The sequence below is a fragment of the Bos taurus genome, chromosome 13 (assembly GCF_002263795.3).
Source record: "Bos taurus isolate L1 Dominette 01449 registration number 42190680 breed Hereford chromosome 13, ARS-UCD2.0, whole genome shotgun sequence".
In the NCBI taxonomy this organism is placed as follows: Eukaryota; Metazoa; Chordata; class Mammalia; order Artiodactyla; family Bovidae; genus Bos; species Bos taurus.
The window spans coordinates 41986035-42012258 of NC_037340.1; the positions used below are offsets into that span (position 1 = coordinate 41986035).

At 52.0% G+C, this 26224-nt stretch overlaps 1 non-coding gene across 1 annotated transcript; it reads right to left on the reverse strand.

The window, feature by feature from the left end:
• Nucleotides 1-24025: 24025 nt before the first annotated feature.
• On the reverse strand, nucleotides 24026-24083 carry MIR2285CC (microRNA mir-2285cc). Its single transcript, NR_162321.1, has one exon. It is a non-coding gene; the product is annotated as a microRNA mir-2285cc (primary transcript).
• Nucleotides 24084-26224: the final 2141 nt, after the last annotated feature.

Consider the following 26224-nt stretch of genomic DNA (forward strand, 5'->3'; position numbering starts at 1 on the left):
GAAGATTCTTTTAGGGCAGGTAGTGGGTAGAACAAGCAGTTAAGACAGGTGCCAGGTAAGGCAGGCAGGTAGTAAACAGAGGGTAATAGATACAGTAGGTACTAAGTAGGACAAGTAGCAGATAGAGCAGGCGACAGGACAGGTAGCTGATAGAGCAGGTAGAGGGTAAGAAAGACAGATTACAGATAGAATAGGTTAAGGAAGAGCAGGTAGGCAGCAGACAAAGCAGGTAGCTGGTAGGGCAAGAAGCCCTGCCTATCTTTTTTTTTTTTTTTAATAGTTAACATTTATTTTATTTATCTATGGCTGCGCTCGGTCTTTGTTGTCATACGCAGTCTCTTCGTTGCTGCGTGCAAGCTTTCTCACTGTGATGAATAGGGACTAGTCTTCACTGCGGTGCGCGCACTTCTCACTGCAGTAACTTCTCTTGTTGCAGAGCGTGGGCTCTAGGCTGTGTGGACTTCAGTAGTTATGGCGCATGGGCTTAGTTGCCCTGAGACATATAGAATCTTAGTTCCTAGACCAGGGATCCAACCCATGTCCCCTGAATTGGCAGGCAATCCTTAGCCAATGGACCACCAGGGACATCCCCCAGCTACTTTTTAAGATGGTAAGTGACTAACCCGTCACCCCTAACCTGGCAGTGATGAGGCCAGGGGGTAAAGTCTGCCCTCTGCCCCGAGATCCTGTAGTACCGCTCTCTACTTGGCATAGGTCTCACTGCCTACCCCACCTTCACCCCCACCCCTTGTCTGTTCACTGACACCCTACTTTGTACAGCCCGACATTTTCCTTTGGACTCTGTTTACAGGAAGGAAATTCCACTTCTCATTTCCTGTGAGTTTCCTGGGTTGCGGCAGCCTTGGATTGGGCTTTGTTTTATTCCCGTCTATATGTCCAGGGTTTATCTCTTAACACAACACGCATGCCAGGTCGATGGATTAGTTGCTTCCCAGCACCTGGCTGCTGACGCTGCTCTAGTCTGGAAAGCTCCCTCCCACTCCCGGCAGCCCCCAAACCTTGGAGGTGAGTGTGTGCACGTGAGACAGGCAGGCACTACCGCGCTCAGTGGCCTCGCTGAACAGCAGGTCAAGGGGTCAGGAACACCCATGGGACCTAGGTGAGCCAAGCTGCTGCACCTGCCCTGAAAGTGTGTGAACTCACCCATGGCCACTGCTGGATGGGGGGCTCTGGCCATGCCCACTTCCTCTCCCCAAACCACCTTCCCATCTCAAGTAGCCAGTTGCCCATGTTTGGGGAAGTGTTCCTACCCAGAGGCTCCAGCCACCCAAGCCCCTTCAAGGCCACCGACTCCATGACACAGGAATCTGTCTGGACATGCAGGGGTCCCAAAGCCAGGCTGGCCTTGCCTCCAGTGGGGAGCCTTTCTCTCTGGGCTCACCTTCTGCCTCCCTGGCAGAACCATGCCCAGGGTACCACTATCCCGGCCCTGGGAGAGGCAGGGTGGTCCTTGGAGATTGGCAGTCACTTTGGAGCTGGAACCCAGACAGGCACAAGTGGCATGTGGAGGGCAGGAGGAGCTGTCTGCATGTAGAGACCTGCTGGTTCCACCTGGCGTCTGTGAGTGTCCAGCCTCACATCATCGACAGTCACTGCTCTGGCCTCGCTGACCTTTGGCAAAGGGGATGAGTCACACCGTGAGCACCAGCAGCCTGTCGAAGATGAGCACTGAGCCTTCCCTGAGAAGCACATCCTGAAATGCTGCTATGCCTGAGCTGAGGTCGTGCCATCCAGGGCACAGAATGGCCCAGAACAGTGTGGACACCAGGAGGCAACAGGGAGAAGCACAAGCTCCCTGGCTGGCCAGAACTGATATTCCTGGGGGCTGCCGTCTATAAGCAGACAGACAGGCGAATAAACCAGGAAAGCATCAAGGAGAAATGAGAAGACAGTGAACACATCCGTGCAGTTGGCAATGAGCCAGTACCATTGCGAGTGACAAGAGGGAGGTCTCGTCCCCACAGGAAGGCCCTTCTGAGTCACAGCAACAACTGCACAGTCCCCAGGACAGCCTCGTCTTGGTGAGAGACCAGAGGTGTCCCGAGGGCCTGTCCGGCCTCACTCACACCCATCACAGAGCCTGCCTGCTTCCCCCAGGCCCCATTATAAAGATGTGATACACCGTCTGGGGGGCAGGATGCTTGCTCAGCAGGACAGGAGAGGTGACCCGATCTCTGGCCTGGGTTGGTCTAGATGAACTGACCCTTGGGTGCTCACTATCTAAGCACTGCTAATCCCCAGGGTGCTCTGGAGGCCAAAACCCTAGGGCCTCCTCGGCCTGCAGCCCCCATGCAGATACTGGGTGAGGGGGACTCCTGGTGTGTTTCCCACAGGGTCCCCGAGCACCCGTCATCATCCCACATGCCTGACACCAGGAACAAGGGGTAGAACACCCACGAAGGGACCACAGTGTGGCTACGTTCAAAATCCATTTGGGGGACTTCCCTGGCTGTCCAGCAGCTAAGACTCTGCCCTCCCAATGTAGGGGGCCTGGGTTCCATCCCTGGTCAGGGAACTAGACCCCTCAGGCCCCAACCAAGAGCCCAATGCCGCAATTAAAGATTCCACACGCCACAAGTAAGACCTGGAGCAGCCAAATAAATTGATTTTTTAAATTTCTTTAAATTCTTTTTGCTGAAAATTTGTTCTGAAATGTTTGCAAGTGAACAGGCAGAGGCCTCCTAAGAACACGGTGTGTGTGAAAACAAAATCGGGAGAACTTGATTAGGAAGAGAAATCCTTGAGGGGAGGGGGGTGGAGTGGGCCTGGGATGGAGCCCAGGGTCGGGGCAGAGGGGCTTGAAGGTCTGGGGATGGGGGTGGGGTGCTGAGGGATGAGAGGGGAGGACGCCAGGCCTGGGGAGGGTGGAGGGGTGCAGGCCTTGTCTGGCACTAACCCGCCTGTCTCAGGGCCCCTCGGAGGCCACGTCTGGAGTCAGAAAGCCTCAAGTGTTTTCCACCCCTGCTTTCTTCTCCCCGCTGAGGGGGACTGAGAAAGTGTCTCCACTCACACTCCAGCTGAGGGGTCAGGTGGGGTTGAGCGTGGGTGGGAACAAGGGACACTGTGTCTTCTATGCTGTTCCTGGGCTGCAATGCTTCTGCCAATATAATCAGGAGATTTAGGAAAACAAAACACACCCACCTGGAAGTCTGTGATTTGCAGCCTGAGGCCCCCAGGCTCCAACCGCAAAGGCAGACCCTGTTTCTGGATGTAGCCCACGCAGTGGGGCACCGCTTCAAGGGGGGCCCCCACAGAGAGCGGACACCCAGTGGTTCATTCTTGGGCTTGCTTTGCAGCATCACGTGTTTCCCTGGGGTCACAACTGAGCACCTTAATCAGCAGGAAAACATCTGCAGCAACAGCTGGGCTGGGTGAGGTCATGTCTTCTTTCCAGAAATGTGAGGTGTTGGGCTCAAGCCCCCCTCCTGTGCCCTGGGACCTTCCTCGGGGCCCAGTGTCCACTCAGAGTCCCTGCTGGTGGTGCCCAGATGCCATCAGGCAGTCAGCTCTTCCCGACATGGCATCTTCACCACGGGAACATCAGCAAACATGTGGAGCGGGCTATCGAGATGGGACACAGCTGTCTCGCTGGCGCAGCCTGTCCCAGGACTGAGAGGTGGATTCAAGATACAGATTCAGACTTTCTGCTTGTTCCCACCTGGTTCCTGCCTTCACGGACCACTCCCCTCTCAATTTCTAACCCAAATCTCTCTCCCCAGCTACCAACTTGGTTTTTAACAAGTGGTTTTAACTTGGTTCATAACAATTTTTTAATGAAATTTCATCAGTAAAACCTAATGGGCCAGAGCTTTTCCTAGTAAAAGATATTTGCTTGTAGATTCAATCATCTTACTATGAATAGGTCTATTCAAATGCTCTGTGTCTTGGATCCATGCCTGATGGGTTTGTGTTCCCAGGAATTTGTCCATCTCATCTAGATTATCCAATTGGTTGGTGTACAAATGTTCATAAAACTCTCTTGTAATCTCATATCTGTGGAATGGTGTAATGTCCCCACATTAACTTCTGGTTTTAGTAATTTGAGTCTTTGCTTTTTCTTCTTAATCAATTTGGGTAAAGATTTGTTGATTTTGTTGATCTTTTCAAAGACCCAGATCTTGGGTTTATTGATTTCCTTTGTTGGTTTCATTTTCTTTGCTTCATTTATCTCGACTATAAATTTTATCAGAACTGAGAGATAATTGCTATTATCTGAGTCCCAGTCTGTGGTCTTCTGTTAAAGCAGCCCCAACAGACACACACTGATACATTTATTTTCAAGAAGAGTTACCCAGGCAGGGTAAAAAGATGATGGGATGTTGGAGTCTTGGCAAGGGCAGGGAGCAGCGGTCTCACGAACCTAACAACTGGGTGTGGACAGTAAGCATTCCGGGCCCCATGCCGGGAACCCAAGGTTTAGAGAGGTTGGAACGTCCCTGGGATACAGGTGGCCCAAGGTCACAGGGTGGTGAGCAGAGTAAGGTCTCAAATCTGCAGGCATGCTGAGTTGTGATGGGAAGTTTTAAACAGCCTCCTCCCATTCAAATGTGTTTGCATGTTTCCATCTGAAATGAAGAAAAAACACAAAAGATGAGAGGTTTCATAGGAGCTGGAGGAAGATCTGTAAATCTCCAACCCCCATCCTCCTCACCCTTAGCAAAGATGGAGCTTCTACACATGCAGTCCCCTTGTGGGTCTGATGGGATTTTCCATGGAAAGTTCTGGCATGACCAATCCAGGGCTATTATTTGCAAGCTCACCATCGCAAAAACCAAGGTCTTAGGGAGTCTGAGTAAGATGCCCAAGCTCCTGTGGTGGTGAGCCCTCCGGAGGGGAAGTAGCATGAGCACCTTAGAGAGGGGGGACCAGACAGCAAGGGGAGGGCCCCTGCACACCAGGGGTGACCCCCACTGAGCTGACCTAGAGGGACCAGGCTCAATTCCTGAGGACCCGGCACAAGAGGCCTCTCAGACTGACCAATAGCACTTCTTAAAGGACAGAAGAGTAGATGAAGTTATCCATCATGGACTTCAAACAAATCCTACCCAATGTGATTGCACAACCCTATTTACATGGTAATGTAGACGAGGGAAGAGAATACAGCCTGCACCCACATCTGAGGAAGCCTTTGAACTACCCAAGAAGGTTCAGCGATTCATCTGACCTTAGAAAATGTCAAATGAAGGTGTGTTGATAACGAAGGCCAGGATGTTAAGTAAACGGACAGGAATTAATCTCCACTCATTAAAAGGAATCTGACATGACCTTTAAATCGAATCGAAGTCAGATCATTGAGGAGCAGGAGTTCGGGCACAGTTCCCTCCCACCCACGGCTCCTGCCCTCCTCTTTGCCAATGGAGCCTCCATCTCTCCTCTGGATGAGGGCACAGTGTGGATGTCTGGAGGCCGTCATGCACTGTGCAGACTGGGTCACCCTCCTCGGGGCCAAACCCAGACACATCCCTGGTCCTTGCAACTGCCCTGCCTCTGGCAAAAGCACCGAATCCCACACACACCTGTCTCTCCAATCCTGCCCTGTTCTCTCCCAGCCATCTGCTCTGCACCCACCACACACTCGACCATCACTGTCCTGCCTGCTCCTCCCCGTGGTCTCGAGACCCAGACTGGCCAGGCTGCCCAGGAGCCTCCCCACGTGGTCTCCTGGCTCCAGCCTCAGCTTCTCCCCACAGCTGCTGCCCGATGCGGGTGCTCCCCCTCACTCCTGCAGCCCTGCAGCCCTGCCCACACCTCTCTGCAGGCACCGTGCACGGCATCATGTGTTGTGGGCATTCCCTCCACCACACTTTCTTTTTTCCCAAATTTACTTATCTGGCTGTGCCAGCTCTTTAGTTGCAGCACTGGGACTCTTAGTGGGATCTAGTCCCCTGACCAGGGGTCACACCTTGGCCCCTGCACTGGGAGCTCAGAGTCCTAACCACTGGACCGCCAGGGACGTCCTCCACCCCACTTTCTATCGTGGGAGTTCCCTACGCTCAGGGATATGTCCTCATAATCCTGCCTCCTATGGCGAGGGTTGCTAAACACACACTCACACAAGCATGTGTATGTATTAATATCTATATACACACATACACATACATGGGGCTTCCCAGGTGGCGCAGTGATAAAGAATTTGCCTGCCAATGCATCAGTGGTACAATTTGCTATTTGCCTAAAATATACCTTTCAGAAATATTCCAGTTTTATTAAAATTCACTTATGAGTTACTGTGAAACTATTATTGATGGCTATCATAGACTAATTGTAGGTAGACATTTTCCCATTTCAAAACAAATTAATTAAATGTAAAAGAAGTAGTACTCTCCCCTTTTCTGAATTATGATATTTTATTTCATTGTTTAAAAATTTTTTTTGCTTAATTATTTTTCCACTGATTCAATTCAGTTCAGTTCAGTTCCGTTACTCAGTCGTGTCCTACTCTTTGCGACCCCATGGACTGCAGCACGCCAGGCTTCCCTGTCCATCACCAACTCCTGAAGCTTGCTCAAACTCATGTCCATTGAGTCGGTGATGCCATCCAGCCATCTCATCCTCTGTCGTCCCCTTCTCCTCCTGCCTTCAATCTTTCCCAGCATCAGGGTCTTTTCCAATGAGTCAGTTCTTCGCATCAAGCGGCCAAAGTATTGGAACTTCTGCTTCAGCATCAGCCTTTCCAATGAATATTCAAGACTGATTTCCTTTAGGATTGACTGGTTTGACCTTCTTTCAGTCCAGGGGCCTCTCAAGAGTCTTTTCCAACTCCACAATTCAAAAGCATCAATTTTTCAGCACTTAGCTTTCTTTATGGTCCAACTCTTACATCCATACATAAATACTGGAAAAACCATAGCCTTGACTAGACAGACCTTTGTCAGCAAAGTAATGTTTCTGCCTTTCTACTGGTATGAATAATTCTTTTTCTACTGCTACAAACATAAAAATTAAATACAACAAAAGAAAAAAAGAAAGAATCCACCTGCCAATGCAGGAGACGCAAGAGACAAAGTTTTGATCCCTGGGTCGGGAAGATCCCCTGGAGGAGGACAGGGCAATCCACTCCAGTATTCTTGCCTGGAGAATCCCACGGATAGAGGAGCCTGGTGGGCTACAGTTTGTGGGGTTGTAAAGAGTCGGACATGACTGAGCATACTCACACACACACGTTCATACACAGATACACGCACACATGCATATATACACATGCATGTACTCACAATACCCATGCACATTCACATATAGACACAACCCCACCCCACCACAGTGTGCTGGCCCCCCATGTGGAGGAACCTCCAACAGTGTTTCCAACCAGGAAAGAAGCAGAAAGCTGATGAGAGACTCAGCAGCAAAGATGAGTTTCACACCACTGTGAAGTGTCCAGGGCTGGGCTCTGCTGTCCAGTGTGGTCCTGTGTGTGAGCATGCGTGGACACACATTCTACCTGTAGACACTCTTCAAAAATATGCCTTCATGTAAAGCACATGCCGTGTTTGGAAGTATGTGTGGGGAAAGGGTGTGAATTATCTCATTTTCTTTGACTACATGTTGAAATGATAATACTTGAGATGTACGAGATTAAGTAAAATATATCATTAGAATTGGCCACCTGAGACAAAGAGCCAGGTCATCGGAAAAGACCCTGATGCTGGGAAAGATTGGGTGGCAGAGGATAAGATGGTTGGATAGCATCACTGACTCAATGGACCAGAATTTAAGCAAACTCTGGGAGACAGTGAAGAACATGGGAGCCTGGCGTGCTGTAGTCCACGGGGTCGTAAAGAGTTGGACACGACTTAGCAACTGAAAAACAACAAATTATTAGAATTAATCCTATCTCTTTCTTTGTGCTTTTAATAGGCTTACCAAAAAGGGTAACATTGCATGTGTGGCTCATATTATTATCCTCCTACTGGCCAGCACCTCCCTGGGAGCAGGCCACAACACAGCCCTGGCCTCGCCTTTGCTCCGTGTTTGCAGATACATCACCCAGAGCAGAGCTGAAGAGCTGTGAGGAGACCATCCAGCCTGCAGTTCGAAAATACTGACTTCCAGCTTTTTAAGAAACAGCTGACCGGCTCTAGAGTTAGACAGCAGACAAGTGAGCCGTGCTGCTTGGGACAACGTAGCAAAGCTTCATCCATCCATCATTTAGGAGGCTCCAACAAACTCAGTCTAGTTAACCGAAAACCAACTCAAGAAAATTTGCATAAAATTTGATAGAGCTGCCTCAGTAATTCAAAAATACATTTCACAGAATCTGAAAAACAGTATGTGTGTGTCTGTGTATAGCTGAATCACTGCTCTATACCTGAAACTCATACAACATTGTAGATCAACTACACTTCAGCTATACATATATATATATATGTATGTATTTTATTATATATATTAATAAAAAATTTTAAAGTAACTTTTCCTGATAAGTCAATTATCAAACACAAGAATTATTCAATTATGGATTATCATCGTGAGAAAGTGCAGAATCCTGGGTGGACTCCACTTCTAACTTCCAGAGAATTTTATTTGTTGCAGCATTTTCAGTAAGTGACAAAGCGGGAGCCATTGTGGGCCCGCCCAGACAGCGCACGTGGCTCCTGGCAGCCCTTGAGGTTGTTCTATTTCCCCTTCAGTCCCGAACAAGTGGAAGGCAGATGAAGTGAGCAGGCGCGTGGGCCTCTACCTGCAGCCCACAGCCGTCCTGCCCTCGCAGCACCCTCCTCATGGCCCCTGTGTCCCCCACCCTCTCACCCCACCCACTGTCTTCCCACCACAGCCGAGGCTCAGGCCCCAGGACTCTCTGTCCACCCTCCCACCCCAGACAGCCCCTGCCCTCCAAGCTCCATGCCCCCTCTGCCACAGGAGCTCTGCACAGCATCCATCTGCCTGCTCCAAGTCCGCATCCCGAGAGACTCACCACCCTCGCCTACAAACCTTTGTTGTCTGTCCCTCTCCCCTCCCACCTCTCCCCCGCACTCAGGTGTTAGGGCCAGCAGCAGGGGTGAAGGGGAGGGGGGTGGGGCCTGCGCTGGGGAATCTGTGTGAAACCTGCAGGAGAGTCACTCAACTAGAAGAGGCTTCTTCCCTGGTTCCTGCAGGTGTGCCCCCTGCCGAGGGGTCCCACTCCCCAGGAGGTGAGCGATGCCCAGATTTTATGTACATCCCACACCTATGACTGAATGCCGCCCATTTTGTGTAAGGCACGAGGTTTTGTGTGCTGCAAACACAAAAAAGGAAAAGGAAGGATTTCCTAAGGTGCTCTGGTAGCTCTTCCAGCAGGCATCTGAAGTGCCCAGGCTTCACGTGGCTGGTTGGCGTCTGACTCCCAGAACGTGTGAAGGAAAAGTCAGGTTTCTTTGGGTTTTCTCTTTAAGGGCATTGATCTTTTCATAGGTGATGTGTTTACAGGGCAGAACGCTAAAAAAAACACACAGGGCAAACTGCCTCTCCAGCTCCCTAGCACCCAGCTCCCTTCCTTGGAAGCCGCCTGTTTGTGTCTGTACTCGAGATAGTTCTACTCACCTGCAAACCAATTTGGGGCTTCCCTGGTGGCTCAATGGTAAAGAATCCACCTGCAATGCAGGAGACGTGGGTTCAATCCCTGGGTCAGGAAGATCTCTGGAGCAGAGCACAGCAACCCATTCCAGTATTCCTGCCTGGAGAATCCCACGGACAGAGGAACCTGGCGGGCTACAGTCCATGGGGTCACAAAGAGTCGGACATGACTGAAACAATGGAGCATGCACGCACAAACCAATACAGAGTCTTTATTTTCTCGAATGTTTATAAGTCTGATTTCAACCCCCATCTCACTCAGCCAGACACAAAGTCCACTTCACTGGTACTAGGCTTACCAGACATTCTGGAGTCCCAGGAGAACCAGGTGGCTCACGCTGGGCCCAGAACATGGACCCAGGGAACCCTGGGCAGCACCAGAGCCTCACCTCTCGGTCCTGGGATACTGGCCACCATGCTCCTGTGAGGAGCTCCTCCCAGCTGGGAGAGTGTCGATGGTGGGCGCTGCTGATCAGTGCTATCGGGGTCAGGCCTGGGCTGAGGCTGGGAGGAGGCTCCTTTGTTGGGGGTGGGGGTGGGCTGAAGCCAGGCCTGCAGCAGGAAGTGGACAACTTCTTTGTGATTTAACTGCATTTCCCCGATGTCTGCGGAAACTGAACACCTCTTCAAGTATGTATAGACCACTGTTGTGGTCTTTGGACAACATTTTCAAGAACTCTGGAAAGGTTTGGGGCCTAACTGCTGGAACTCAGAAATTGTCTCCCTGGCCCATCCCACCCAGTCCTCCCTTTACCCCTCACCCCACCCTTCCTGACTCCTTTCCCTGGGTGAGAAGCCATAGAACCAGCAGACCCTCAGCCCTCGGGGAGCGGGACTAATGTCCTGCGCCCAATTCCAACATAGGGGTTTCTTCCCCACACATCCGGTTGATTTTCTGACCCCAGCTGGGTGTTCCACATTCAATTCGATTCTCACAGATATGGGCTCAGTCCCCCTGGACTCCACCCTCCACTTCTCACCCCCCACCCAACTTCAGATGCCAATCTCAAGACCAGGTCATCAACTGTGCTTTTCACCAACTAGCTCTAGATCAGAGATTCCCACGACCCCCTCTTTGTGTTTGATTACTTTGTTAGAGAGGCTTACAGAAGTCAAGGGAGAATTTGACCTATTAGATGATCAATGTATTATGAAAGGATGTAACTCAGGAACAGCTAGATGGACGAAATGCCCAGGGCAGGGTGTGGTGAAGGGGTACCAAGCCCTCTCCAGGCTCAGCACTCTCCCCAAATCTCCATGTGCTCACCAACCCAGAAGCTCTCTGAGTCCTGGTTTTTATGGTGCTGTGTGCTCAGTTGCTCAGTTGTGTCTGACTCTTTGCAGCCCCATGGACTGTAGCCCACCAGGCTCTTCTGTCCAAAGGATTCTCCAGGCAAAAATGCTGGAGTGGGGTGCGATGTCCTCCTCCAGGGGATCTTCCCAAAGCAAGGGTCAAACTCTCATCTCCTGCATTGGCAGGTGGGTTCTTTACCACTGAGCCACCAGGGAAGCTGGGGTTTCTATGGAGGATTCATTTCATAGTCACGATCTGTTAAGTCATTGGGCATCTGTTGATGGATTCAACCTCCAACCCCTCTTCCCTCCCTGAAGTCAGAGATAGGAGTTCAGGACTGAAAGTTCAACCCTCTGCTGAGAGGCTGGGACCCAATCATGTGGTTGGGTCCCCATCCTTAGGCATTTCCAAAAGTCACCTCATTAACATGACACCTTTATCACGCTTGTCTCTTAGGAAATTCCAGGGGTTAGGAGCCCTGGGCCAGGACGGGGATGAAGACCAAGCGTGTATTTCTAATAAATCACAGCAGCACTGAAAAAGAGGTGATTTCAGCCTTAATCCAAGCATTTCCTCAGCAAAGAACACTCTCCCCTACAGGGACTCTGATGCCAACCATGAGGATCCATCCTGACCACCGTGTCACACGTGAACTGCCCGAGGCATGTAGTAGGCTCCCATAAACCGCAGCTCTCTCACCCCCACCAACCTGGTGAAATGGGATCTCAGTCCAGGGGCCCACTCTCAGGGGACCCCCAAGGACAAGGCAAGGTTCCCTGTTTCTGGGACAGGTTAGGGCTGAGCCTGTTCTCAACCAGTCTTTCTTCCTGATTTGTGCATCCATCAGCCCCTGAATCCCACCCTCCAATCTGGTCCCTTTCTGGGTGCTCCCTTTGGCCTCGGACTCTAGCTTGGCCCAATCCCAGCAGCAAGGGAGGTAGAACAGCTTCCTTGCTAAGGCTCTGCTCCTGGGCAGCACCCTAGAAGCTGCTTTAGAAGATGAGAACTGCCCCCTTCCCGCCGTGGCTTTCAATCCTTCTCCCCCAACCTCCCTCCCAGCACACCAGCAGACTCAGGGTGTTGCTCCATTGTTGGTTCTGGAGTTTCTGGTGATGATTCACCCACACAGTGAAAGGGGCCTGGACCAGGTGAGGAGACGCCACCAGGGCTGGTCTTCACGGGCAGCCCAGGCACCATTCTGGGCAGGAGGGGCCCTGCTAGGACTGGGACATCCCTTGATTAGGGCCCTACTAGAGTACCTTGCCTGGAAAATCCCAGGGATGGAGGAGCCTGGTGGGCTGCCGTCCATGGGGTCGCTAAAAGTCAGACACAACTGAGAGACTTCACTTTCACTTTTCACTTTCATGCATTGGAAAAGGAAATGGCAACCCACTCCAGTGTTCTTGCCTGGAGAATCCCAGGGATAGGGGAGCCGGGTGGGCTGCCATCTATGGGGTTGCACAGAGTCGGGCACAACTGAAGCGACTTAGCAGCAGCAGCAGCAGAGGAGCCAGGGCAGCCATGTGAGATTGTCAGAGGAGAGGCAGTGAGGAGTAGCTGGGAGGGACTTGGCTTCCAGCCCCTGCACATCTTTTCAGGTGGAACACGCAGTCCAGAGACGGACCCCAGCCTGGGTGCCCATCCCCTCAAGGCTGCCCTGGGAGACTTGGCTTGACTGCTCTGGCAGCTCTGCCCCAAGTCTACGTTGCTGTTTTGTTGAGACTGGCCTCCGTGCAGGGTCACCTCCGTCCCCTCCCTTCCTGTCATCCCTCAGAGAAACTCCCCAGCAAAGGATCAGAGGGGACAGTGCTGGGGTAGGTGTGGGCCTAGTGGACGATGACCCTGGGCCGTGACGGCTGCCAGAGGAAAGGCGCTTTGTGCTGGGAGGCAGCCGCACCCGGGCCCCAGCCCAGCCCTTCCACCCCGGCTGCAGTGCAGTGGGGGCAGGGAGGAAGGGGTGATCCCTGAGCCTGCAGAGGGATCCTGGTGTCAGGGCCCCAGTGCGGAGAGAGCACTCTTGGTGAAGGGACACGGTGATGATGGAGTTTAGAGACCAGCCAGTCTCCAGGGAAATAATGATTTCTTCCTTTAGAAGCAGGTAGCTTTTGGCAGGGGGTGGGATGGGGGTGGGTTCTGTGGTGAAACCCACCGTATACGCCCCTGAGATGAGGTGTGTTTCAGCTAATGCAGACCTGCAGTGAGCCTTCAGCCGGGCACGGAGGGCATTACCTCTGGACCGCTCATGCCCCGTGGTCCCAGTGTGCGGGAGACGTGCGACAGGTCGCATCTGAGCAGGAATCTTCCAGAGTCCCCACTGTCTCCCCTGGAAAAGGATCCCAGTGTCTGTCCCCCCAAATGGCATCTGAGTCCCTGGGGACCCCTGGGAGGGTGGGGGAGAGGCCCTCCATTGCGCTTCACTTTGAGGGAGGCTGTGCAAACCCTGTTTTTCTGAATTCAAGCAGCTTCTGTCATTTTTCTCTGACACGTTTCCAGCAAGATGCCTGCCCTGGATGTCAGCTGCTTCTCATTTGAATAGTGCGAAATGTGTAGAATGTACCTAACACATGCTTGAAGTGTGCTTCAATACTCGCTGCCATCTGCGGGCCCAGTGGCCCGGAGCGGAGGGCGGGGAACCAGACCCCACCTGTCACTGGAAAGAGCAGCAGAGCATCCAGCTGTCTCTAGTCGGCCACACGAGCTTTGCATGGTCTGTGCATCTGTGCTGTGTCGTCAGTGCAGTTGTTGGCAGAGGGACAGCAAGGTCAGAGGAGACTGAAGGAATCTACTCCCATCACGAGGACAGGCTCTCCACACTCAGGATCTAAAAGGGGCCGGCCCCTGGGGCACCGAGGGACAGCTATTTTAAGGGAAAAGTCCAAAGACGTGAACTGGAGAGGAAGAAACTTAATGGGCTAAAATGTAGCCTCATGGAAACACCACCAAGCAAGAAGAGGCCACAGAAATGGCCAGAGCCAGAAACCCCAACAACATGGCCACGACCAGGGGCTCCTCCTAGCAAGAACCTCCTCCAGGTGTATTCAGGGATTCTGGGGTCTCGCTCAATCCATGCAACTTGCACACTCTCAGCTTCATGACAAGCAATGGGAGGTGGGTATTCACCCACCAGCCTTGCCTGAACCGACCCATCCTCAGGTGGGTGGGGCTATGGCTCTGGAACCTGCTTGTCTAGGAGCCAAGGTGCCAGGATGACGATGCGCTGGCCAGAGCCTTTGCAGTGTGCTGAGACCGACATGACACTGGGGCTTGTCTTCCAGTGGATGCTAGGGCTGGGGAATCTGCACTCCAGGGAGCTGACCCCCTCTCCCGGGCAGCAGAATCATGTTTGGACAAAATGCCTGGAGGACCTCTGCTTTGTCACCCTACAGATTTTACCTTAAAAGAACAAAATAGCACAAAGCACATGGCTGGTGATGGCAAGCTTGAAGGGAGAAAGATAGTTTTCCCAACAGGAAGTTGCAGCTAAGATCTCAGGGTCTCTGCAGAGACCATCTCCCAGGGGCCACGTCTCCAGTCCAACAGGGTGAAGGAGCCGTGTTTACTGCTCTGCTAAGAAGCAGGTTTGCAGAATGCGAGGGCTACAAGGTGAGGCAGGGGAAAGGGCGCCTGTCCCCAAGCCTCCCTTCTTTCACAGATGTCAGAGCCGTATTGCACAGGCCCCTCAACCCCATCTCCTCCACAGACAAGTGGCTGTCCTCTAAATCTCCCATCTTGGCATGGGCTTCCTGAGCTGACACACTGCCCACGTCAGCCTTAAGCATCTCTAGCTTCAAGACTGCCATTCCACTTCGATGCGATGCAAAGTGCTTTCTCACCCTTTGATCGTGGTGCTGGCAGAAAATAGATTTCCACTCAGACATTTAGGGCAGAAGCTTTCATGGAGGGAGATGCAGATGGGTGTGAGAAAACACACCTGAGGCTGTTGACACCCTAAGGCTGAAGAGCAGCTGTGTTCCTGCAGCCCCGTGGGACCAGAGCCTCAAGGACAGACCCACTATGAGACCCACTATGGCTGGTGCCCTGCAGATTGCATCCTTAACCAGCCAGGGGTTAAGGATGCAATCTGCAGGGCACCAGCCAGGACTGGGACGGATGGGAGTGGAGAGCAGAGAGCAGCATCCATGCAGCAAACCGCTGCGTCTCTTCCTTGGTGCCCACTACGGGTTCCTGGGCATCTCCCTTGCTGCAGTCCTCATTGTGCATCGACCCATGATTTCCCCAATAGTTACTCTTAGATTTCAGCCTAAAACTCACCTCTCCACCAGCTCTGGGTTCACACTACAGGCCTTATGATGAAGCACAAGGGTCCCCACCCAACACACCCCACTCTCCACTGGGGCCCCTCATGCCGTCAGCTGAAGTCAGACGGAGGGTGTGACACTGACCGGGACCCTGCACTCGTCTCCCTGCAAACACACTGGGCCTGGGGTGGAAACCTTGGCTGCCTGAACATGTCTACTAACCACAGCACCCTGTGGACTCCTCTTGACAGTTGCTGATTCCACAAGTCAGGGACCGCCCGAGCCTGCCTCATTCCGTCGACTGCTTGTGGTTAAAACTTGTTTTCCAGTTGACCACAGCCCAGCCCTCCCCACGCCAAGCTTGCGTATCCACTCAACGTCTTGAGACCAGAACCAGAGGCCAAGGCAATTTCACCATCACTGCAAAATATATGAAAAATATGCAAAATATCTGAAACATACAAAATCCAAATTCGCTCCACATATCTCAAGGGAGTCGGTTGCTTAACTATTGTAGTTGATGTGGGGTGGCCATGAGACCCATTACGCCTAAATCTATTGGGCAGTGGCAGCTCCACTGATGCACTGATCCAAACACAATGCCCTTGCTCTGTCACACAAAAGCTGAGGAGCTGTGAATACAGGATTGGAAAAAAAGGACCCTCTTAATCAGCACAACATCCAAGGCTGTGTGACTCTCCTACTGCAGAATCAGGGTTTAAAGGTACAGCTTTAAGCTCTTTATTCTGAAAACTGTATGACAACATTACAGACAGTATTGAAAAATAAGAAAAGGCTTTGATTTTCAGTGGAAGTCTCTGACAGTTCTTTTCCAGACACACATTTGCTACAGGAAGAAAGAACACTCCAAATCAGCCCTCTAACTCCACCCTGGGGATGACGTGGGTTTTCCAGGAGCCAAGGATCAGTGAGTGAAAGCAGAAGTGGCCCCACCTACTGAACAACTCAAACCACAGCTGCCCCTGGACCCTGGAGACACGTGTGTCTCGCTCTGTCCCTCGGTCTCTCCCTCCCAACCTCTCCCCAACCCCCAGGCTCGCCCTTCCACATGGAGGTCTAGTGGGAGAGAGCCAGCAGCCCCTGGGGGCTTGTGGGTGGGTGACTTCAGGAGAATCTCTTTCCCTCACAACTCCCAGCCAAGGCCTCATTCTGGAGCAAACACAAGTTGTCCTGATGTGTCGCATCTGAGTTCCTGAACTGGGGTCACAGCGGCAGACAATAAATGGTCATTGCTGTTTCAAGGCCAGGGTTTGGGGGATGTGTTGTGTGGCGCAGACAACTGCCTGGGCAGAGGGGAGATGGTCAACAAGCATCTCCAAGCTTTAGCTGGCCCCTCCGTCCCTCTAACCTCCTCATAGTGGCCCTCACCGACCTGCTGCTCTCCCCGTACTCTGTCCCCTCTGCCTAAAGGCCCAACGTCCCAGGCCCAACGGTGTCCCTCTCAGTCTGCCAGTCTGTCTGTGGCTGGTTATGCCATTTCCTGCCTCAGCATCCCTGTGGCCATGGTCCCATCGCCAGGTGTGGTCCAGGGTCCCAATCAGAGGTGGCATCTCTGATGGAAGGCCTGAGGGGGGGCTCTGTCTCTGGGCCCATCTCACCAGGGGGAATTACGATGACAAAGAAGTGACTTGTAGAAAAAAGTCACCCCTGGGAGGCTCTCCATACCACAGCATATCATTCGGCTGCTCCAGCCTGATGCCCACCCCCTCATCCTCCAGCTTATTCCATCAGTGCCCCACCGCCCCGTGGAGCTTCAGCCAGATGCCAGCCACCCTCCCACCATTCCTCACCCAAAACACTCTTTCTTACCCCTTGAAATTCCCACTGCAGACAGGCTCATCTACTCCTGTGAGTGAGAATGACCCAGTTAAAAATGAGAACTCAGGGCCGATTTCTTCCCCAACCTCCAGTTTTCATTGTCCAGCTGCCTTGTGATCACCCACTCAGGTGCCCTATGGACCTCACACCCCAAATGGGTGCAGATGGGGCTCCCACTTCCTCCAAGACAGACACCCCAAGCCCTCCCTCTCCTAGCCCATCAGGCAGTCCTGTCTGCATGGCCCCCATATGCACCTTCCCCATGGCCCCTTGTTCCCATTTCTCTGCCAGGATCTCCCCCAGCTACCGTGACCTCTTTCCTCAACTACTTCAAATGTCTCTAAGTTTAGCACCTGCCTTGGGTCAAGCACTAAGCTCCAGCCTGAGAAACAGGCATGTCAAAGACACCCACTGCCCTCCAAGAACTTGTTTGTACCTGGAACTGGCATTACCCTTGGGGTTGGTGAGGACTGCAAGGGCAGAGGTGGAAGTGGAAGGGAAGACTCCAGAAAACTCCATCTGGGAGGAGGAGGAGGTTCGCGACTTTGGGTTAGGCAGGAATGAAGTTAAGCAGACCACCTAGCCTCTTGGCTCTAGGACTGGCATCTGTAGGAACCCTTGCCTATCAGGGTCTCTCACCTTCTCTCTGCAGAGCACTCAGTGGAGACTTGGTCTCATTTCTTGTTATGTCCCCAGAGGACTTGGGAAGCTGTTTCCTTTGCAGAGTCCCCCAAACATTTGTGAGGAGAATTCCAGCTGGGATCCAGGGCAGGTGTGAGGTGTGAAGGTGAGGAAGTTGTCAGCAACCAGTGCAACGACTGAGCAGCCCTGGAGGCCAAGCCCACCTTCAGGCCAAGTGTAGCAGGAGCACCAGAGTGGTTATTGGGTGAGTTTCTTCTCCACCTTTGTCTTTCCTCCTAAACGCCAGCCTATGGCACCTTCAGGGGGAACACACCCCCAGGAGTTGGAGAGGGCTCAGGGAAGTGTGACCCCAAATCACAATAACTTCTCAACATCATCATGTTTAGTAGATATCCATAAACTCTTGAAAAAATATTTTAATGTTTGTGATAACTTTATTTACTTATTTTAAACTTTTTCTATTGGGGTATAGCTGGTTAACAATGCTGTGATAGTTTCAGGTGGACAGCAAAGGGACTCAGCCTTACTTACCATGTATTCATTCCCCCTCAAACTCCCATCCCATCCAGGCTACCACATAACATTGAGCAGAGTTCCCTGTGCTGTATACTAGGTCCTGGTTGATCATCCATTTTAAATATAGTAGTGTGTACATGGAGAAGGCAATGGCACCCCACTCCAGTACTCTTGCCTGGAAAATCCCGTGGACGGAGGACCCTGGTGGGCCACAGTCCATGGGGTCACTAAGAGTCGGACACGACTGAGCGACTTCACTTCCACTTTTCACTTTCATGCAATGGCAACCCACTCCAGTATTCTTGCCTGGAGAATCTCAGGGACGGGGAGCCTGGTGGGCTGCCGTCTATGGGGTCCACAGAGTCGGACACGACTGAAGCGACTTAGCAGCAGCAGTAGCAGCAGCAGTGTGTACATGTCCATCTCAAACTCCCTGACTATCCCTTCCCCCATTCTTCCCTCCACAATCATAATGTGATAACTCTAGAATAGGCAGTGAAGTCTTTTTTAAAATAGTTGCTAAATATATAAAGCAACCCCCAAGAACTTCCCCAGTAGTCCAGTGATTAAGAAGTTGCCTTCCAAGCCAGGGGACGTGGATTCTATTCCTGCTCAAGAACTAAGCCCATGCGCAACTAGAGAACCCACCCACCACAACTGGAGAAAACCCGTGCACCCCAACAAAGAGCCTGCGTACAGCAACAAAGACCCAGCACAACCACAAAAATACTCCATGATTTATGGCAAAAATCAGTAGTTTGTTAATCCTCACTTAAATTTTTTAAAAAAGCAACCCCCAGATGTCATGATACATCACCCCTAAATGTCATGAAGGGGTCTGGATGCCAGACGGTGACTTGCTGAGATTCACTGGGGTCCCCTGGCAACCACCTCTTGCGTGTCGAGCAGAGCACGTGTGGAGCTCTGCTGAAGGTTTGTAGGAAGGCAGATGACCCTAGAGAGGACCCTGAGTGCCCAGGGGACGGGCGGCTACACCTGGGAATGGAGCTACAAGGCCACAACTTTGCCCCGTGTCTCAGGGGCCGGTTAGCGGCTCCTTCAAACTCTGAAGTAAAGGACCCAGGGTCACCTTCTGTGGCATTGCCTGAGGCTCCATCACTCAGAAGTGCACTTGCAAACCTGTTGGCCCAGAAGACACAGCCCAGCCGACTGTCGGCTCAGCGAACAGGTCTCGGAGAAAGCACCCTTTCCTGGCCTGGCTTTGGGGTGGAGGTCCGATGTCCCCTGCTATTTAGGGGGAGAACAGGACCGCCTGAGGCGCCCGTGGACCCTGGCTGACCCACACAAACACGCTGTTCTTGGAGAATCCAAAACTCCTCCCTTTGCAGACTGCTCCCTGGAGCAAGGCTTTTCACGCTCCTGTTCCAGGCTCAGTCCACGGGGGAAATTGCTCAAGACTCTTGAGCAAACTTGCAGAACAGCCAGAGGTCTGACAGGAACAGACCACCCCCACTCCCCCTCACCCACCAATAACTTCAACTTGAGCCACCTGGGGACAAAGGTGAGGAACAGTGCCAGTTGCCACCTCCTGACCATCCTACGGGATCAGGGACCTTGCCCTGCTTCCTCAGAAGGCTCCCCAAAGCACACAGCATTATGCGAGTCGCCAGCCCTTGGCCCCACGCCGGCCAGGCCCACTGCTGCACGTCCCCACATCCTGCCCTGTGCACCCGTTTCCTCCTCCCAGGGCGTCCCTTCCACCGGAAACAGTCAGGGGTCTGGTGTGCAAGCAACAGAACAACTTAGGCCAAAAGGGAAATTTCCTGGAAGGCTACCAGAGTTCAAGAACCAGACGGGAAGCTGAGAACTGCTATTTCACGTGCTTGCTACTCTCAGGACCCCTGGCGGCTGAGAGGCTCTGGGAAGACTTCCCAGTTAATGACGCCTGAACCGAGACCTGAGGATGAACCAGAGTAGCCTGCCCACTTGTCCTGCCCACTATTGCCCCCGAGCTGGACTTTGTAACAAAAGAAAACCAGCCATACAGGCCCGAAGGTGACTTGGGTGGCCTTGTCTGGTCTGATCTTGGAGGGGGATGGAGAGGGCAAGAGCACCCTTTAGGGCCAGGAGGTGGGGATTTTTTGGTCTGAGACCCTGGGAATGACACCTCGAAGCTCTGGGCCGTGGTTCCCTCACAGTCAGGGAGCAGTTGTTTCCAATGACTCTCAGGCCTGTCTCATTTCACTCCCTATTTGGCCGCAGAGGATCCAGGCCCTCCGGCCTCTGATGTCAGCTTCATAGGATCGCGGCCAGGTTTGCAGAGCCTTCATCACAGCAGTGCCTATTTCCTGAGCACCTGTGGAGCTTGGATCCTGCCTCATGATCTCAACACTGAGGCTCTGAGTCTGCCAGCGACCGTGAGCCAGCGGCCCAGGACTCCCATTAACCTGGCTTCAGAAAGCTCTCAGGGGACCAGCATAGCCATGTGCCAGTAGAAGGGCTCAGATACCTCCAAACACACACACACACACATACACACACACACACACGGGCCCACAGGTCTTGGTGCACAGCTGCTGCTGCTGCTAAGTCGCTTCAGTCGTGTCCGACTCTGTGCGACCCCAGAGATGGCCTCCTACCACGCTCCTCTGTCCCTGGGATTCTCTAGGCAAGAACACTGGAGTGGGTTGCCATTTCCTTCTCCAATGCATGAAAGTGAAAAGTGAAAGTGAAGTCGCTCAGTCGTGTCCGACTCTTAGCGACCTCATGGACTGCAGCCTACCAGGCTCCTCCGTCCATGGGATTTTCCAGGTGAGAGTACTGGAGTGGGGTGCCATTGCCTTCTCTGTGGTGCACAGCATCTGTCCACTACTCCCCTCGTCCCCTCTGTAGCTATTCCTTGTCTCCTGCTGTTCACAAACCACTGCCACTCGGGAAGAGCCCTGCAGGCACCCCACTATCTACTCCCGGCCTCCCACACTATTTGGATGCTGGAGTAGGCCTGAGTTTTCATGTGGTGAGAGTCCCCTCTTTCCAACCCTATCTCATATTCAGTCGCTTGGTCCCCAAAGCAGCTGGGCCTTTGCCCCTGATCCACATGAGTCCTTGTCTTAGGAGCATCTTGGCCTCAGCCTTGCTCAAGCCTGTCCACTGTGCTGAGTTCAGAGGTCATGCCCACTTCTCTCAGGGTCCCTGGGCCCAATCCAGTCCCTCCTTCCTCCTCTGGTAGAAAATCAAAGCCCCAGGAAGAAGGGTTACAGGATCTGCTGGGTCCAGGGCAGGCTGAAAACCTGGGGTACCCTGCTTAGAAGTCGTTAGGATTCCAAGACACAAAGCACGGAAGCAAGCTTGAGGCCTTCCAAATGCAGGGCCCTGTGTGACGGCCAGATCATATGCTGGGAAGCTGACTGTGGACGGGCATCCACTGGCACAGGAAAGGCCCCAGGAACAGCGTTGGGTGCCATGCAGAGGGGGAGCTGAGGCCACATCTGTGTGACCTGTGCACCTGCCCACCTTCCTCCACTCACCCCTCAAGAGTGCTCAGCAAGTGGACCCAACAGCTGAAGGAGGGGGTGAGGGAGGGGTTGAGAGAGAATCGGAAGTGGGGCTGGGTGTTGCTGGCTCCTTCACTTTTCCACTCTTCTCAACACAGAGCCATCTTGTGGAAATGGCTCTGTGTTTACCATATATAGAGGTTGGAGGCACCCTCCTCTCCTAACCTTGCCAGGGACTGGGCCCCACCCTCTCAACTGACCTTCTGAAAGTATTCTGTGAATGGCTTCAGGTTCCAAGACCTCAAAAAGTCAAAAGCCTTTGACTGTGTGGATCACAACACACTGTGGAAAATTCTTCAAGATATGGGAATACCAGACCACCTTACCTGTCTCCTGAGAAATCTGTATGCAGGTTAAGAAACAACAGTTAGAACTGGACATGGAACAACAGACTGGTTCCAATTCAGGAAGGGAGTATGCCAAGGCTGTATACTGTCATCCTGCTGTTTTAACTTACATGCAGAGTACATCACGCAAAGTGCCAGGCTGGATGAAGCACAAGCTGGGATATAAATTGCCAGGAGAAACATAAATAATCTCAGATACACAGATGACACTCGGGCACAGTGAGGTCTGGGAGTTCAGTTCAGTGGCTCAGTCATGTCCTACTCTTTGCAACCCCATGGACTGCAGCACACCAGGCTTCCCTGTCCATCACCAACTCCTGAAGCTTGAGCAAACTCATGTGCATTGAGTCAGTGATGCCATCCAACCATTTCATTCTCTGTCATCCCCTTCTCCTGCCTTCAATCTTTCCTGGCATCAGGATCTTTTCAAATGAGTCAGTTCTTTGCATCCAAAGTGTTGGAGTTTCAGCTTCAACACCAGTCCTTCCAATGAATATTCAGGACTGATTTCCTTTAGAACTGACTGGCTGGATTTCCTTGCAGTCCAAGGGATTCTCAAAGTCTTCTCCAACACCACAGTTCAAAAGCATCAATTCTTCAGTGCTCAGCTTTCTTTAGAGTTCAACTCACATCCATACATGACTACTGGAAAAATCATAGCTTTGACTAGATGGACCTTTGTTGGCAAAGTAATGTCTCTGCTTTTTAATATGCTATTTAGGTTGGTCATAGCTTTTCTTCCAAGGAGCAAGCGTCTTTTAATTTCATGGCTGCAGTCACCATCTGCAGTGATTTTGGAACCCCAAAATATAAAGTCTGTCACTGTTTTCATTGTTTCCCCATCTGTTTGCCATGAAGTGATGGGACCGGATGCCATGATCTTAATTTCTGAATGTTGAGTTTTAAGCCAACTTTTTCACTCTCCTCTTTTACTTTCATCAAGAGGCTCCTCAGTTCTTCACTTTCTGCCACTAGTGTGGTGTCATCTGCATGTCTGAGGTTATTGATATTTCTCCTGGCAATCTTGATTCCAGCTTGTGCTTCTTCCAGCCTGGCATTTCACATGATGAAAAGGAGTACGTCAAGGCTGTATATTGTCACCCTGTTTATTTAACTTATATGCAGAGTACATCATGAGAAACGCTGGCCTGGAAGAAGCACAAGCTGGAATCAAGATTGCCGGGAGAAATATCAATAACCTCAGACATGCAGATGACACCACCCTTAAGGCAGAAAGTGAAGAGGAACTCAAAAGCCTCTTGATGAAGGTGAAAGTGGAGAGTGAAAAAGTTGGCTTAAAGCTCAACATTCAGAAAACGAAGATCATGGCATCTGGTCCCATCACTTCATGGCAAATAGATGGGGAAACAGTGGAAACAGTGTCAGACTTTATTTTTCTGGGCTCCCAAATCACTGCAGATGGTGACTGCAGCCATGAAATTAAAAGACACTTACTCCTTGGAAGGAAAGTTATGACCAACCTAGATAACATATTAAAAAGCAAAGACATTACTTTGCCAACAAAGGTCCATCTAGTCAAGGCTATAGTTTTTCCAGTGATCATGTCTGGATGTGAGAGTTGGACTGTGAAGAAGGCTGAGCGCCAAAGAATTGATGCTTTTGAACTGTTGGTGTTGGAGAAGACTGTTGAGAGTCCCTTGGACTGCAAGGAGATCCAACCAGTCCATTCTGAATGAGATCAGCCCTGGGGTTTCTTTGGAAGAAATGATGCTAAAGCTGAAACTCCAGTACTTTGGCCACCTCATGCGAAGAGTTGACTCATTGGAAAAGACTCTGATGCTGGGAGGGATTGGGGGCAGGAGGAGAAGGGGACGACAGAGGATGAGATGGCTGGATGGCATCACTGGCTCGATGGACCTGAGTCTGAGTGAACTCTGGGAGTTGGTGATGGACAGGGAGGCCTGGCGTGCTGCGATTCATGGGGTCGCAAGGAGTCGGACATGACTGAGCAACTGATCTGATCTGACTCTGCATATAAGTGACAAAATAAGCAGGGTGACCCACTCCACTATTCTGGGTTGGTCAAAAGGTTCATTCAGGTTTTTCTGCACAATGTTATGGAAAACCCCAATGAACTTTTGGCCAACCCAATGCTTTGTTACAGCAATTGAGCTGACTAATACCTCACCCTTGCAGCCTGAGTCTCCTCCTCTATGTAATGGCAATACTCACAAAATCCATCTCACAGAAGTGTTGTGGGGGTTTTGGATAAAGCCATACACAGATGGAAGCAGTTATTCTCTGAGACAGTAAAAACCGCTTCTCACCCAGAATCTTGAAAAACAGTTTTCGGTTTGGAATATCCATTTGCCTTTCCTCCCTCCAAAAAAATCTCTGCTATTTTGGAGCTGCCACCAGACATGATCCTGATGGTGGGAGATAAGTCTGCAATCCTTCTACACAGTTCTTTGAAGTAAAGCATCATCTGACCTGACTTCCAAATCACAAAGTTCATTCCTAAGCAATGAGCATGGGCTGGAAGAACAACTGAGAGAATCCAGAGCTTTGGGAAGATCTTGGGCTGTTGGCAGGGGTTGTGCCAGCAAGGGTCATCTGTGGTGCAGCATGCCCACCGCAGTCACCATCAAGCGGTCTTCTCTGGGGACACCTTTTCCTCTTTTTCTGGGAGGCAGCAGACCTGATGCTGGTGGACTATTTCCTTGATCTCACCATCCAGGATGGCTCTGCTGCTCCAGGAGGGCACAGGGCATCTGCTTTCCCAAAGGCTTCCAACACTTCCTTCCAGTAAAGAAAAACCCAAAGCCCCTCAGTAACCCACTGCCGAGGCACAAGAAATATTCTTGGACTTCTCCACATTTTCCTGGGTTTGCTCTAGAGCCGCTTTGTCATCACAGGCCTGAAGCCATAAAGCTGAGCTGGTGTGTGGGCAGAGGCTCTTTCCAAAGTCTGGACCACACTCGTGTGGCCATTGCTTGAATAGCAGCTCAGAATTTAAGGGCTGGAAAGTTCATCTGTGAGGTATGGAAATCAGGAGTGCAGTCAGGTCTGAACTTACTGCCATGGGACGGAGAAGTGGGGTGGAAAGTAACGCCCAGTTCAAGGTGCTAAGATCACAAGAGACACAAGAATCCTGGGTATGGGCTGGGGGGTCATTGCCATCAGCAGAATCTAGTAGGCCTCCACTTCTGGGGACTTCTCCCCCAGCCTTCACCCTGCAGCCCCTCAGAGACCCATCCCCTAGCCCGTCCTCTGGTCACAAAGGCAGTTGTCTACATGGTCCCAGACCAGCACTCACTGCTCCAGCAAGCCCTGGGGCTTAACCCAGGCCTCACCCATCCTTCTAAGCAGAAAACGAGGCCAAGGCTCCAGCATCTGTGAGTTATGAAGTCCTCCAGAGGGTCCCAATGCCCGTGCTCTGTTAGATGTGTTTGGGTTTATTGCTGTCTATTGCTACTGCCGCAACACACCTGGATGCCAAGGTACTGACAAGTCAGGAGGACCCCCTGCAGACTCCCCAGGATGTTTCATGTTGAGGCAGTCCTGTCTTCTCACTCACTGCTGGGGCTGGGTTCCCCCAGAAGCAACCCCGACAATCATTCCAGTGTGAGCAGAGCCCTGGGGAGGTGATCCCAGGACACATGTGCTGGGCATGGGGAGGAGTCAGCACACGGGGTGTGGTGAGCAGGCCAGCACTGGGGGTGTTGGAGATGGTTCAGGCAGCCTCAGAGATGTCCCTCCCAGGGCTCGGGAGCTGGGCCATCAGTCCTCCAGCCCCCATCTGTTATAGTTGAGGGCAGCTCTGGGGTGTTGACCCCCCAGTGTCCTGCTGTCCCCTGGATGAGGCTGGAGTCTGTCGCCAGAGGACCTGTATCCAGAAAGGACAGCCTGGAAGCCCCCACTGTCAGCTCCACCAAGCTTCCGCAGGCTGCCAGGGAGAAGGAAGGTTCAGAGACTCTGGTTCCTTATTCAGTTTCCCCACGTTGGCTGAGGCGTCTCGAGTCCCCTCTTCCCTGGACACTTTGTCATCTCCCGGTGGGGCACTGCTGCTTCAGACACGCATCTCTGCTGATTCTGGGCCCTGCTGATTCTTGGACCAGAAGGGTCCCTCCACAGGTGACCAGATGCTGTACAGAAACACCTTAGAGGGAGTGAAGTGGGGCCCCAGGGACAGGCAGTTTTACCAGACCACCTCTCCCTGAGGACCTCACACAGATGGTCAGCTCATAGAGGGCGGGAACCAGGAAGCACTCCACTCTTCCC